The sequence below is a fragment of the Arvicola amphibius genome, chromosome 6, assembly GCF_903992535.2.
Source record: "Arvicola amphibius chromosome 6, mArvAmp1.2, whole genome shotgun sequence".
Taxonomy (NCBI): domain Eukaryota; kingdom Metazoa; phylum Chordata; class Mammalia; order Rodentia; family Cricetidae; genus Arvicola; species Arvicola amphibius.
Genome location: NC_052052.2, coordinates 7,700,816 through 7,716,430, shown reverse-complemented (window position 1 = coordinate 7,716,430; position 15,615 = coordinate 7,700,816).

Genomic DNA, 15,615 nt, shown 5'->3' with positions numbered 1-15,615 from the left:
CTGGTGGCAAGCCCCTAAAGTAGAGTGGAAAAATAAAAATACCCAACAATATAGGCTGATTGCAAAAAGGTGAATATATATATGGTTCAATTTATTTTTTAAGACAGGGGGTCTCTGTAGCCCTGGCAGTCCTTGAAGTTCCTCCATAGACCAGGCTGGCCTTCAACTCAGAGATATGCTGGAATTCAAGGCTGAAGACCTGGGCCACCACGTCCAGCTCCTGACTGTTATTTATTTGCTGTGGTGCAGCGTGTCAAGCCAGTGCTCTTACCCCAGACCCACAACAAATTTTATGGGTGGGTGGGGGTGGGTTCCAGACAAGGTTTCTGTGTTCCTCAGTTTAATAGCTCTAGCTGTCCTGGAACTCACTTTGTAGACCAAGTCCGCCTCAACCGCAGAGAGAGCGGCTCCTCCTGTGACACACACTTTCTGCTCGACTTTCTTTAGTTGGGTTGTTTGTTTGTTTGTTTGTTTTTAAGAGTTATTTTTGTTGCTGGGCGGTGGTGATCACACCTTTAATTTTAGCACTAGGGAGAAAGAGGCAGGCAGATTTCTAAATTCAAGGCCAGCCTGGTCTCCAGAGTGATTTCCAGGACAGCCAGGACTACACCAAGAAACCCTGTCTCAGGAAAGCCAAACCCATTCAGACATAAGGAACAGTTGGAGTAATGATACAGCGCACAGCAGCACAGCTGCCACTCGTAAGCTGGGAGGGGACGGAGGTGTTTGTGCTCACAGACAAGCACTAGAGGAATCTGAAATGTTAGTGACTCAAAGCAGTGACTCCAAGAGAAGGAAGGCAAGACCTGTTGTCACCCAGAAGGCTGAGAAAGGACGCGCTTTACACTATCTGCGACCCCACCAAGGCCCTCTCCAGACCCCCTAATGAGCTTGTTTTTTCTCAGTTTACTATAGAAACTATCTTTATGGCCGGTGTCCCATGTACTTTTTACAAAGAGTTTCGTAGTAGTCATGTCTGATTCCGCTTACTTTGTTCTTCAGAGATTCATAATGTATACTTTGTTGTACACGTGACACCGAGTTAATTATCACTAGAAAAATCTTCACCAAAGTGTGCTGTGAAATAAACTGCTCGGAGCACTCGGGAGGCGGAGGCAGGGGGATGTCTGTGAGTTTGAGGCCAGCCTGGTCGACCGAGTGAGTTCCAGGACAGGCTCCAAAACTACAGAAAAACCCTGTCTCAAAAAACAAAAATAAGGGCTGGAGAGATGGCTCAGAGGTTAAGAGCATTGTCTGCTCTTCCAAAGGTGCTGAGTTCAATTCCCAGCAACCACATGGTGGCTCACAACCATCTGTAATGGGTCTGGTGCCCTCTTCTGGCCTGCAGGCATACACACAAACAGAATGTTGTATATATAATAAATAAATAATTTAAAAAAAATAAATAAAAATAAATACAATAAAATGAAAAAAAAAAACCCACTTGGGATCAGATGCTTGAAGTTTGAAACAACCACCACCTACTGAACCGTGTTGAATCAAACAACCCTCCTGCCTCTCTAGGATCATCTCTCTGCTGGCTGTGGAGGCCACAGAGACCCCTGCAGTAACTGGCTCATATTTTGTAATATCTGTTTATGAATGTGTATAGCCAGTTCTCACTTCCCCCATCTAGGCCACATTCAGCCCTCTTATCCCCCAAAGAAGGAAATTCTTCTATGTGACTTCTGTGACCATTTCTAGGAGTTGGGCTTGGTGATACAGCTGTAGTCACGGCTACTCAGGAGGCTAAGGCACTGAAGGAGAATAAGGTAGAAAAGATCAATTACTAGTTACTGTTTTATTTTTTATTGATTTATCTAGTGATTCCCTTGAAGCACTGCCTATCCCCTAGCAGGACTCGCTACTGGAACAGAATGACCTGGAGGAACAGCGGAAACACTAGGTCCCTGCCCTCTCCTCAGTTTACAGCCCTCAGCTCTAATTAAACCAAAAGCCTCTGAGCTACCTGCCTAGAATGCTTTTGTTTGCTTACTTGCTTGCCCCACCTTGTGGCTTTAGAGTATAAAATGAAGCCTTTTGGGAGTTACTCAGCTCCAGCCCACTGGAGACATTTCTTCTCTTTCTCCTCCTCCTTCTCCTGTTCTTCCTCTTCTTTCTTGACTTTTCTCTGTGTAGCCCTGGCTGTCCTAGAACTCACTCTGTAGTTCGGGCTGGCCTTGAACTGAGATACCTACCTCCCTCTGCATCCTCCATCCTGAGTGCTGGGATTAAGGTGTATGCGACCACCACTTGGCTTTTTTCCCCCCTTCCTATTTTTATTTCTTCCTTTGTCTTTTCCTTTCTCTATCTCCTCTCCTCTCCTCTCCTCTCTCCTTTCCTCTCCTCTCTTCCCCCTCCCCTCCCCTCCCCTCCTCTCCTCCTCTCTCTCTCTCTCTCTCTCTCTCTCTCTCTCTCTCTCTCTCTCTCTCTCTCTCTCTCTCTCTCAGACAGGGTCTCAGGCATATTTGAATGGTAAAACAGTATCCAGATTTTTTAAAAAAAGTCTGGCTTCATTGTGATAGGCTTTTTTTTTTTTTTTTTAATTTCCTGCCTACAACCTGCCAGAATAAAGGTATAGTCCCTGTGTTGCCCTAGGTCTTAGGATTTTAAAGTCATTTTTGTAGGGACTGGAGAAGCACCTTCTGCTCTTCCAGAGGGAAGGAGTTTGGTTCCCAGTGCCCTTATAAGACTGGGTGGTTCACTGGGCAGTGGTGGTGCACCGCACACCTTTAATCTGCAGTGCCGCGCCTGCATGGCCTGGAACCGAAACCGAGCAAAGGACATCAGGATTGAACATACACCTCTCTAGCTGCTGGTAGAAGAAGCCCTTCATTGAACAGCACCATGGAGGTTTTATACCTAAGCCAGCCAGGTGGGCCAACAAGTAAAGACCTCACCGCCTGATCCTTGGTCAAGGCCAAGGCAATGGGTGCTCAGGAAGTAGGGTTGGTAAACAACTTTGACACAGCTCTCAGAAGCTCAAATCAAAAGGGCAAGAAAAGGTCACTAGCAGGGAAGAGCAGCTGGAGGCCAGGACTGCAAACAGTCCCAACACTGCAGCAGTTGGAAGGCAGAGGAAGGCAGATCACTGTGAGTTCGAGGCCTACCTGGTCTACAGAGCAAGTTCCAGGACAGCCAGAGCTAAACAGTGAAACCCTGTCTTGAAAAACAAACAAACAAAGACTGGGTGGTTCATAGCCACCTGCATCTCCAGCTCCAGGGGAGTCTCATGCCCTCTTCTTGTCTCCATGGGCTCTGCATCATTATGATGTATGCACATAGACCTACACAATACACATAGATACAATAATAAATCTAAAAAAATATATGAGCCAGGTGGTGGTGGTGCATGCCTTTAATCCCAGCACATGGGAGGCAGAGGCAGGCAGTTCTGTGAGTTCAAGGCCAGCCTGGTCTACAGAATGAGTTCCAGGTCAGCCAAGGATACACAGAGAAATCCTTTCTCAAAAACAATGAATAAATAATAAATATGTCAGTTACAAGAAAAGCAATCCATGCAAACACCAGTAACAAAATCCTGAACAAACCAGGCTGTCCTCAACCTGTAGTGGTCCCCCTGCCTCAGCCTTCCAGGCACTGGCTTTATAGGTATAGGTACCATGCCCCTCTTTAAAATTCCTATTATAAAATGATATAGTATTTGCATATAACCTATGCAAATGACCCCATATACTTTAAATCGTCTCTGCATTCCTCACAATACCTAATAAAATGTAAATGCTATGTAAATAGTTGTTGTATTGAGTTATTTAGGGGATGATGACTAGGAAAATTTATGTACATATTTAATGCATGATTTTTTCCCTACTTTAAAAACAGATTTATTTATTTATTTGTGTGTGTGTCTAAGTGTGAGTATATGTGCATGTGGAGTGGGGGGGCATGTATGTGCACATGCAAGCCAGACGACTACATCTCTACTTGTTCTCTCCCTGTATCTGGAGCTTAGGTTTTCTCTTTCTGCTCTTCCTAGAGCAGGGGCTGCAGGCATTTTCTGAAAAGCCCTGTCTACTGTCTGGGTGTTGGGCTTCACTACTCAGCCATTTCTCCAGTCCCATATTAATAAATAATTCATTTTTTCCTTTGCTTTTTTGAGACAAAGCCTTGGTACTTAGCCTAGGCTGGTCTTGCACTCACTATGTAGATAGTTCAGATGGTAAACACACGGCAACCTTCCTGCCATAGTCTCTGTTGTGCAGGAATTACAAGCATGTACAGCCATACTTGGTCTAAATATTTTCAAATCCATTTGTTGTTCTTATTGTTTTAGAAATGGGTCTGAGAGGACCTGGGGTGCCCTTGAGTTCTTTATGTAGCTGAAGATTACCTCCTACCCCCACCCCCAAGTGCTGGGGGTACAGGTATGGACTGCCATGCCTGGCCCAGTATATATTATGTTGAGACAGGGTTTTCGTAGTCTTGGCTGTTTTGGAACTAGCTCTGTGGACCAATGTGGACTCAGCATCATAGAGGTCTGGAGTTGTACTTCCTCATTGGGACCACCAGCTCCCAAATATCGACATGGAGATTTATTATTAATTATGAAAGTTTGGCTTTAGCTTATGCTTTTTTCCTAACTAGCTCTTATTACTTAATTAACTTGTTTCTACTAATCTATGTTCTAGCATGCTTGGTTACCTTTCCTCAGTCCCATATCTGTGACTTGTTCTTTGTCCCCTTGATGTTCCCTTGGTGCCCTTCTTCCCAGAGTTCTCTCTCTGCCCGGAAGTCCTGCCTGTACCTCTTTCCTGCTATTGGCTGTTGGGCTTTTTATTACACCAGTCACAGTAATGCATCTTTACACAGTGTACAAATGCCCACTAGAGACCCTCCTACCTCTGCTTCATGCCGGGATCAGAGGTGTGTGCTTCCATCAGCGAGTTCTAGTTCATATTTTATTTCTTTGTCTTTTGAGACAGGGTTTCTGTGTGTAGCCCCAGCTGTTCTGGAACCCACTCTGTAGTCCAGGCTGACCTCTCACCCGAGTGCTGGGATCAAAGGTATGTGCCACCACTGGCCAGCCCTAGTGCATGTTTTAAAAGAGCTAAAGGAGAGGAGTTCAGATCTTTCTAACACAGGGAAATGACAAATGTTTAAAGAGACAAAAATGCTCTACCTCATTTGACAATTGTATATTGTATACATGTCAAATTGTCATATTGTGCCCCATAAATACATTCAGTTATTATGTATCAGGTTAGTAATGGAGACTGAGGGTACAGCTAAGGGGAACAGCATGTGTTAGTGAAGTGGGGTGTCCTTCTGTATAGGTGTAGCTTTTATTGGTTAGCGAATAAAGCTGTTACAGCCAATGTCTTAGCAGAGCAAAGCCAGGCGGGAAATCCAAACAGAAATATATAGAGGAGGAGGTGGAGTCAGGGAGATGCCATGTAGCTGTCAGAGAAGGACACACCAGAACCTTACTAGTAGGCCACAGCCTTGTGGCAATACACAAATTATTAGAAATGGGCTAAAAAGCCGGGCGGTGGTGGCGCACGCCTTTAATCCCAGCACTTGGGAGGCAGAGGCAGGCGGATCTCTGTGAGTTCGAGGCCATCCTGGTATACAAGAGCTAGCTCCAGGACAGGCTCTAAAGCTGAAGAGAAATCCTGTCTCGAAAAACAAACAAAAAAAAAATTGAAAGCTCTATTTTTAATGCTGAGAATCAAACTGTGAGCTGCCTGATATGGGCACTGGGAACTGAACTCAGGTCCTCTAGATGAGAAGTGCTATAGTTGGAATTTCCTTTGGGCCACCAACCAGCTCACAAAGAAGAATGCGGAGACTTATTATTAATTATGAATGCTTAGCCTTAGCTTAGACTTGTCCCAATAGATCCTTTAACTTAATTTAACCTGTTTCTCTTCATCTACATTTTTCATTGGGCTTTTTACTATGATTTCATTCTGTATGTCCTACTTTCCTGTTTCCTCATGTCTGGCCCCTGGTATCTTCCTGGCATTTTTTTTCTTCCTTTCTCCTGTGTTGATGGGAGTTTCTGTTTCATCTCATCCCACAGCTGTTCAGTCCCAAAGAAACACCAAACAGAGGCTTATATTAATTATAAACTGTTTGGGCTATTAGCTCAGGCTTATTATTAACTAGTTCTTGCAACTTAAATTAACCCATAATTCTTGTCTATGTTTAGTCACATGGCTTGGTACCTTTTCTCAGTGAGGCATTCTCATCGTGCTTCCTTTGTATCTGACTGATGACTGACTCTCTTCCTTTTCTCTTCCCATAATTCTCTTAGCCTGGTCCCCCTATCTATATGTCCTGCCTGGCTACTGGCCAATCAGTACTTTATCAAACCAATATGAGTGACAAATCTTTACAGTGTACAAGAGCATTATCCCACAGCTCTTCCCCTTTTTTCAAAACAAGACCCTTTATCTAATCTCCATTGTTTAGCTTTTTTCCTGACCATTATCCATAACAACTTGTAACCAACACACTAAACAAAGACAAATATCCATAATCCATTTTTTTGAAGTGTGGGCATAGTTTTCTAAGCTACTTCCTGCTGATTGATGGGGCACTAGTAATCAATCTTATGGGGACTAAAATAAAATTTAAGATTCTGGCCAAGTCCTGATTGGAGTATTCTGTGAGGCTAGATCATCTCAATCAGCAGTCTTGAAGCTGTTCTGCATGTAGAACTCAGAGGAAATTTCAACAGTGGTGCTCTAAAAACGTTGGATAATTTGGGCTATCCACTCCTATTGGAGATTTTTCAGGGGGTCGTCCTTGATCAAACTTTATTTTTCCTAACCCGGAATGAATCCATTGTCTCTCATTTCCTGTGGAAACAAAAGCAAAATCTCTTCTCCAAAGTAACATAGCTTTTGACTTAAATTTTGAAGTCAAGGCATTTTCAAAATATATAGGTTGAATTAATTCAGCAGCATTTGTAATCAAATGTCTTTTTTTTTTTTTTTTTTTTTTTTTTGGTTTTTCGAGACAGGGTTTCTCTGTGGCTTTGGAGCCTGTCCTGGAACTAGCTCTTGTAGACCAGGCTGGTCTCGAACTCACAGAGATCCGCCTGCCTCTGCCTCCCGAGTGCTGGGATTAAAGGCGTGCGCCACCACCGCCCGGCGTAATCAAATGTCTTTAAGCAGCTTTTGCTCCTTCCTCAGCAGTCAAACCATTCAGGGACAATACAATAGCAGACAGTATCCAGATTCTCTGTGTATTTTCCATCTTTTTTTTTTTTTTTTGGTTTTTCGAGACAGGGTTTCCCTGTAGTTTCTAGAGCCTGTCCTGGAACTAGCTCTTGTAGACCAGGCTGGCCTCGAACTCGCAGAGATCCGCCTGCCTCAGCCTCCCGAGTGCTGGGACTACAGGCGTGCGCCACCACCGCCCGGCTTGTATTTTCCATCTTTATGTGACTTTTCTCTCCATTTCTTTTATTTTTAATTTTTGGTTTTTTGAAACAGGGTTTCTCTGTATATCTTTGGCTCTGTATAAATGGGACCTCCTGAAACTGAAAAGCTTCTGTAAAGCAAAGGACACGGTCAACAAGACAAAACGACAGCCTACAGAATGGGAAAAGATCTTCACCAACCCCACATTGGACAGAGGTCTGATCTCCAAAATATACAAAGAACTCAAGAAATTGGTCATCAAAAGAACAAATAATCCAATAAAAAAATAGAGTACAGACCAAAACAGAGAACTCTCAATAGAGGAATCTAAAATGGCTAAAAGACACTTAAGGAAATGCTCAGCATCTTTAGCCATCAGAGAAATACAAATCAAACAACTCTGAGATTCCATCTTATACCTGTAAGAATGGCCAAGATCAAAACACTGATGACAAATTATGCTAGAGAGGTTGTGGGGTAAAGGGAACACTCCTGCATTGCTGGTGGGAGTACAAGTTGGTACAGCCCCTTTGGATGTCAGTGTGGTGATTTCTCAGAAAATTAGGAAACAACCTTCCTCAAGACCCAGTAGTACCACTTTTGAGTATACAGCCAAAGGATGCTCAATCATGTCACAAAGACATGTGCTCAACTATGTTCATGGCAGCATTGTTTGTCATAGCCAGAACCTGGAAACAACCTAAATGTCCCCCCACCAAAAAATAAGGAAAATGTGGTACATTTACACAATGGAGTACTACACAGCAGAAAAAGATAACACCATCTTGAATTTTGCAGGCAAATGGATGGAGCTAGAAAACATCATTTTGAGTGAGGTAACCCAGACCCAGAAAGACAATTATCACACGTACTCACTCATAGGTGATTTTTAAAAATTTTTTTATGGTTTATTTAACTTTATTTTATGTGCATTGGTGTGAAGGTGTCAGATCCCCTGGAACTGGATTTTCAGACAGTTGTGAGCTGCCATGTGGGTGCTGGGAATTGTACCTGGCTCCTTGGGAAGAGCAGTCAGTGCTCTTAACCACTGAGCCATCTCTCCAGCCCTCATAGGTGATTTTTAAACATAAAGCAAAGAAAACCAGCCTACAAATCACAATCCCAGAGAACTTAGACAACAATGAGGACCCTAAGAGAGACATACATGGATCTAATCTACATGGGAAGTAGAAAAAGACAAGGTCTCCTGAGTAAATTGGGAGCATGGGGACCTTGGGAAAGGATTGAAGGGAAGGGGAGAGGCAGGGAGGGGAGCAGAGAAGAATGTAGAGCTTAATAAAAATCAATAAAATTAAAAAAACCCAATATGAGTGACAAATCTTTACAGTGCAGAAGAGCATTATCCCACAGCACTCCTGAGCCTAAATTTCTCCTCCTCCTCCTCCTCCTCCTCCTCCTCCTCCTCCTCCTCCTCCTCCTCCTCATCCTCACTCTCCCTGCCTGGAAGTCCTACCTTTACTTCCTCCCTGACTATTGGATGTTCAGCTTTTTTTTTTTTTAATTTTCGAGACAGGGTTTCTCCGTAGCTTTTGGTTCTTGTCCTGGAACTAGCTCTTTTAGACCAGGCTGGCCTCGAACTCACAGAGATCCGCCTGACTTTGCCTCCCGAGTGCTAGGATTAAAGGTGTGCGCCACCACCGTCGGGCTTGGATGTTCAGCTTTTTATTAGACCAGTCAGGTGCCTTAGGCAGACAAGGTAAAACAGTAACACATTTTTACATAATTAAACAAATATAACATATCCTTGCCTAGTTAAACAAATATTCTGCAACATAAACAAAAGCAGCACATCTTTATATAATTAAATAAATGCAACACATCTTTGCCTAATTAAACAAATATTTCACAACAATATGCTCTTAACCAGTGGGCTGTCTCTCCAACCCCACAGATAGTTTCATTAGAACACAACCATGCTCCCTCTGTCTAGCCTCTGAGGTTGTAACATTTAACATTCATAGTATCATTGGCAAAGGCAGAAGTGTTTACTGTATATTCTTTAGGGCAAAGTTCACAAACCTGTAGTCCATCACTTCTAAATGCTCACAGCATTTGGTAAACTGTTGACTAAGACTGTGCTTTTGCTTCCTGGCCACCCAGACCCAAATAATCACACAGAAACTATATTAATTATAACTCTGCTTGGCCAATGGCTCAGGCCCTATTCCTTGGTAGCTTTTATATCTTAAATTAATCCATTACTATTAATCTGTATACTGCCACGAGGCTGTGGCTTACTGGTAAGGTTCTGCCATTTTTGTCCTTTGGTAGCTATAGGGCATCTCCTTGACTCTGTCTTATTTCCTCCTCTATCTCTGTTTGAGTTTCCCGCCTTGCTGTATTCTGCCCTGTTATAGGCCAGTAAAGCTTCTTTATTAACCAATGGTAATAAAAACATATTCACGGCATACAGAGCAGGATCCCACAGTAAAAGACCACCCCATCTCACTTGCGTTCTCTGTTCATCCCCCCCCCCCCCCCCGAGAGATCCAATATACCACAAAGGAACAAAAGCCCTGGCCCTCTGAGCTTATAGCTACAAGGCTGTGTTCACAGACTCTTTCTTTGGTACAGGTACCATCTTAGCAATTGACATCAAGAGTTGCTTGATCCTACCTCTGTGAAGCAGGTTAATGCCTTCCCCACGGTCCAGGTAAGAAGCCAGGCAGAAGCACAGGCCGTAGCCCCACCTACCCAGCCCTCTCAGACACCTGAGAGCTGCTGCTTCCCCGCATTTCCCCGCCCACCTCTGCACAGCTCCCCAGCCCTCCTCCTTCCTCGTTCCCACCTCCCTAATTTTTGCCATTCTGATGAATGTAAAATGCTTCCTCATAATGTCACTTTGATTTGCATCTCTCTGTTATCTACAGAGTCAGAGTAGTTCTAGAATCTGGGCTCTTAACTGTTGATTTGCTTCTTGAAATCAAACTAGTATATTTTCTAAACAAGGTGAGAAAAAGGTTTTTATAGATTCCGATGGGGGCTGAGAGACAGCTTGGGTGGGAAGAACGCTTGCTAGGCAAGTTAGACAATGGGAGTTTGATCCCTGAACCCACATGAAAAAGCTGGGTATGGTGCCACAAGCCCCACACTCCCACACCCCTATAGGGAAATGGGAGAGAGGCAGATAGGTGCATGGCCATCACTGGGAGGCTCATGGGCAGGCTAGCCTGGAGTACTCTGCCCTCAACAGGTGGAAGTGAGAATGAGCTTTGAAATTGTCCTTTGACCCCCCAACGCACACACACAGAGGGAGGGAGGAAAACAGGGATGGAAAGAGGGAGGAGCTGGGCGTAGTGGGGCACATCTTTAATCCCAGCACTCTGGAGGCTGAGGCAGAGCTCCAGGTTTGAGGCCAGCCTGGTCTACACAGTGAGTTCCAGGACAGTGAGGGTTATACATAGAAACCCAGTCTCAAAACCACACCCCCCAAAAAGAAAAGAAAGAAAGAAAAAGAAAAAAAACTACAGAAATACAATAAAATGAGAAGATGAATGACTATATGTCTGTAATCCCAGGTATCTGGGAGCCGGAGACAGGAGCACCAGCTGTCTCTCTGTCCCTATTGTGTGACTGATTGATTTTAGTTTTTCAAGACAGGGTTTAATCCCAGCACTCGGGAGGCAGAGGCAGGCGGATCTCTGTGAGTTCGAGACCAGCCTGGTCTACAAGAGCTAGTTCCAGGACAGGCTCCAAAGCCACAGAGAAACCCTGTCTCGAAAAACCAAAAAAAAAAAAAAAAAAAAAAAAAAAAAAAAAGACAGGGTTTCTCTCCGTAACAGTACTGGCTGTCCTGGAACGCACTCTGTAGACCAGGCTGGCCTCGAACTCACAGAGATCCACCTGCCTCTGTCTCCTGAGTGCTGGGATTAAAGGGGTGCGCCACCACTGCCTGGCCTATTGTATGTATTTTATCACTTACAACGAAATAGTTGATGTAAACGTCCCTCTGCCCAAAATACCCCAGTGTTAACAAGAACCAATTATTAACGTGTTAAACAAATCCACAATGTTGTAATAACAGCACTTCTTTGTTGTGGGATATTCGTACAAGGTGTGAAGATATATTTCTGTGTTTGGTATAATAGAAGTTAAAAGGCCAATAGCTAGGCAGGAGAGTATAGGCGGAACTTCCAGGCAGAGAGAGAACTCTGGGAAAGAAAGGCAGGAATCGCCAGCCGGACTCAGAGGAAACAGGATGTGCAGTACGGAGATGAGGTAATGCCACATGGCAGAGTGTAGATGAATATAAAAGTTATAAGAGCTTGTTGAGAAGAAGCCTAAGCCGAGGCCAAGCTTTCATAATCAATATTAAGTCTCCGTGCTGTTTTTGTGAGCGGATGGTCCCCACAAGGAAGCCCGGCTGCTCTTCTTGGTGACAGATTGATGGCCAGAGGTAGCTGCTCACCGCCTTAGGTCCAGGGTAGGGATGGAATGCTGGGGCTGGAGCTCAGCGGCAGAGCCCTTTGCCTCCAGTGAAGAGCTCTCCAGGTTCAAGCCCCAGCAACACCAGAAGCAAGCAAACAGGCAAACACCAGTGGTGGCTGTCAAAGCTGTCGGAGATTCCCTGTGACAGTTGCCACGGGTCATAAAAACACACGGGGTTAGGGCCGGGAAGATGGCTTAGTGGGTACAGGTGCCTGTGTCCGCGTCTGATTGAGTTTCAATCCCAGAGACCCACCTGGTGGGGGAGAACCTATTCCCCAAGTTCTTCTCTGACTTCCATATGTATGCGGTGGCATGTACACTCACATACATACACGCAAAATAAATAAATGGAAAAGAAAGAAAATGCATGGTATTTCTCTTAGGAGCAAAATGATATTGTGGCTCATTTATTCTCTTCATGACGGTCAAACACTAACTTTCAACTAGGTGTTAATGAAGGTAAGAACGTATTTTTCCCCATTCCTGAATTTATACAGATAGGTGCTTTTGAGGGTGGACCCAGATTAGATGGCTGTGCCAATGCCTCAGAACCCTGTCTAACTCAGAGAAAATTCTGGATGAATGGCAGCTCTCAAGACAAAAACTGGCTTGGGCGGCCTATAGCTCAGTTGGTAGAGCGCTTGCCTGCATGCCCAAGGCCATGAGTTTAATCCCCAGCATTGACAGCCGTGTGAAAAATACTACACTTCCATATCACGATGTCCAGATGTCTGTTTCCTGGTTCCCAGGCTGGGATGCCATAAGGCGATTTGCATATTTTATAACTGACTAACCAGGTAGACATTTGGTAAGCCCGGTGGTAATGGTGTGGGTTTCTGCAGAGGTGGGTGAACTTGAAAACGCCTGGGAAGCGTGGCAACTGGAGTTAATATTTTTCTTACTGATCTTTGACCTCCAAGTGTCAAAGGAGACCTGTGAGTGAGTTGGTGGCTGTACTTTCGGAAAACCAGCTTTGTGGGCAGCCACGCCCATAGTTTAGATGTGTAGATGCCATTTCTCGTTTGCAAGAGAGGAGGAGGCTGTTCACAAATAAAATTGTGGTGAAGTCACGGTGGGGGTGCTGGGACTTGGCCAGTTCCCAGCTGTTAGTGAGGAGAAACAATTTTGAAAATGTGAGTTTTCCCAGTTGGAAAAATGAAATTTGAGCTCATTCATAAAGACCCCAGTGAGACTGTTTTTCTAAGAATATTCCAGAAGTGTGTGTGTGTATGTGTGTGTGTGTGTGTAGATGTGTTTAAAGATATGTGCTAAGGCATGTGATAATCTCTGTAGATGTGTGTGTGGAATGAGGTTTATGTTGTCAAAAGGGAAGAGAATTTGTTTTCTAATTCCTTCTCTATATTATTTAAAAAATTTAAAAATTCTATTTATTTATGTACTTGTGTGAGTATGTGTGTATAGGAAGCAAACGTACCATGGCACTGTACAGAGAGGTCAGAGGGCAGCTTGTAAGAACTGATCTCTCCTTCCTCCATCTAGGTCCCAGGGACTGAACTCAAGTAGTCAGGTTTGGCGTCAGGTGTCTTTAGACCCTGAGCCATCCCGCAGCCCCTGCTTCTCTTTAGGTTTAATCAAGAGCCTCAGGGGTCCTTGCAGGTTCTCTTAGGGTGAGTGAGTTGTGTACTGAGGATGTTTGACCTGGCCTTGGCATTCCTGTGTGGGGCTCTCTGAAGCGGGGGCTTCAAGGGTCCCTGTGAAGGTTTAGCCAGCTGTGTGTTCCAATCTTGGTGCTTCTGCTTGGTGCAATGAGAACCTCCCACCTGTGTGTGAACGGGGCCCGTGGATAACAAGTTTTCGAGAACTACACTGAGGTCTAGGTTCCATCCCTGTCTTCTCAGGTGGCACAGAATAAACCCAGGCAGTGTGGGATTCAAGAGTAAGCTGTCATCAGAGTTGACTTAAGGAAACAGTCTAAATGAAGGGAGATAAAACACCAATGAAGAAAGGAGATTCTAGAAGACGGGTCCAAGAGTGTTCCTTGGACCCTGAGAAGTTTTCTGTGTGTGTTTTGAAAAATTTCATAACAGAACGAGGGAAAGGGCCAGTAAAATGGCTCAGTGTGTTAAGATGCTTGCCATCAGCCCTGCTGACTCGTTAGAGCCCTGGGGCAAACATGGTGGAGAGAATTGACTGTAGGTTGTCCTCTGACCTACATGAACTGCACGCACGTGCATGAACACACGTGTGTGTGTGTGTGTGTGTGTGTGTAACAGAGAGAGTGTGTGTCTGAGAGTATGTGTCAGAGTGTGTGTGAGTGTGTGTGTGAGTGTGTGTGCATGCATGTGTGTGAGAGATGTGCGCATGTGAGAGTGTGTGTAAGAGTGTGAGAAAAAGTGTGTGTGAAAGAGTGTGTATGTCTGTATCTGTGTGTGAGAGTGTGTGTGTATAAGAGAGAAGGAGAGAGAGAGAGAGAGAGAGAGAGAGAGAGAGAGAGAGAGAGAGAGAGAGGTGTCTTTTTAAAATGTAAGTGAATTGAGCTCTAGTTAGAAAAAAGTTTTCCCCAAATCCCCAGATTCTGAGATAGCTGGCATAATTTCCTACTAGTCTAATTAAAATAGTTAAAAATGACAAATGCAGCCAGGCCCAGGGGTGCAGGCCCCCAGCCACACAGAAGGCTGAAACAGAAAGAATGAAAGCTGAGGGGCCAGCAGGGCTGCAGAGCGAGTTCAAAGCCACGCAGGACCCTTCTCAGCACACAGACAGCCACTCGCTTAGCATACATGGAGCTCTGGGTTCAACTCCACATCCTGAGCGGGAGGGAGCCGTGCTGGAGTCCAAACACTGGTCCTCATGCTTCAGGAACGCACGCTCTTAACTGCTGAGCCAGCTCTCAAGTCCCTCCTTCTTTTTCTTCTTTTGTTTTTTTTTTTTTTGAGACAGGGTTTCTCTTTGTAGCCCTGGTTGTCCTGGAACTTGCTCTGTAGACTCAGAGATTCACCTGACTGCTTTCCCAAGGGGTGGAATTAAAAGCATGTACCCCTACACCCAATTTAAATTTTTTGCTCTTTGAGAAAAGGTCTCATGTGGTCCAGGTTAGCCTTACACACACTGGGTAGCTGAAGGTGTTTTTTCTTAATTTTAAATGTTTGTTTTTTTTTGTATATAAGTTTTGGCTGCATATATGTGTTTCTTAGGTCCTCTGGAACTGGAATTCTAAACAGTTGTGATCTGCCATGTGAATACTGGGAATTGAACCTAGCAGGCAGTGCTCTTAAGCGCTGAAGCCAGCTCTCCAGCGCGAGGGTGATCTTGAATTCCTAATCCTCCAGCTTCTGCCTTCCAAGTGCTAGGATTATAGGCCAGTGCTGCTAGGCTCCAGCCTTGACTTTTAACTGTGGTTTATCAGGCTGGGTGGCTCAGTGGTACAGCACTTACCGGGTCTGTGTACCACTGGGGATAACGTGCGCGCGCACGCGCGCACACACACACACACAGAGATAGAGAGAGAGAGAGAGAGAGAGAGAGAGAGAGAGAGAGAGAGAGAGAGAGAGAATATCTACAGATAAAATATAAAAATCAAGAGTTTTGGGATTGGAGAGATGGCTTTGTGGTTAAGAGCTCTGACTCTTTTTGCAGAGGACCCGAGTTTGGTTCCCAGCCACAAAGGTGGCTTACAACCATCTGTAACTCCAGTTTCAGGGGCTCAGATGGCTTCTTTTGACTTCCACAGGAACCCATGTGGTGCATATACTTGTAGGCAAAACAATCATACACATAAAACAAGTCGGAAGAGAATTTTTTTTCTTTGAGACACGGA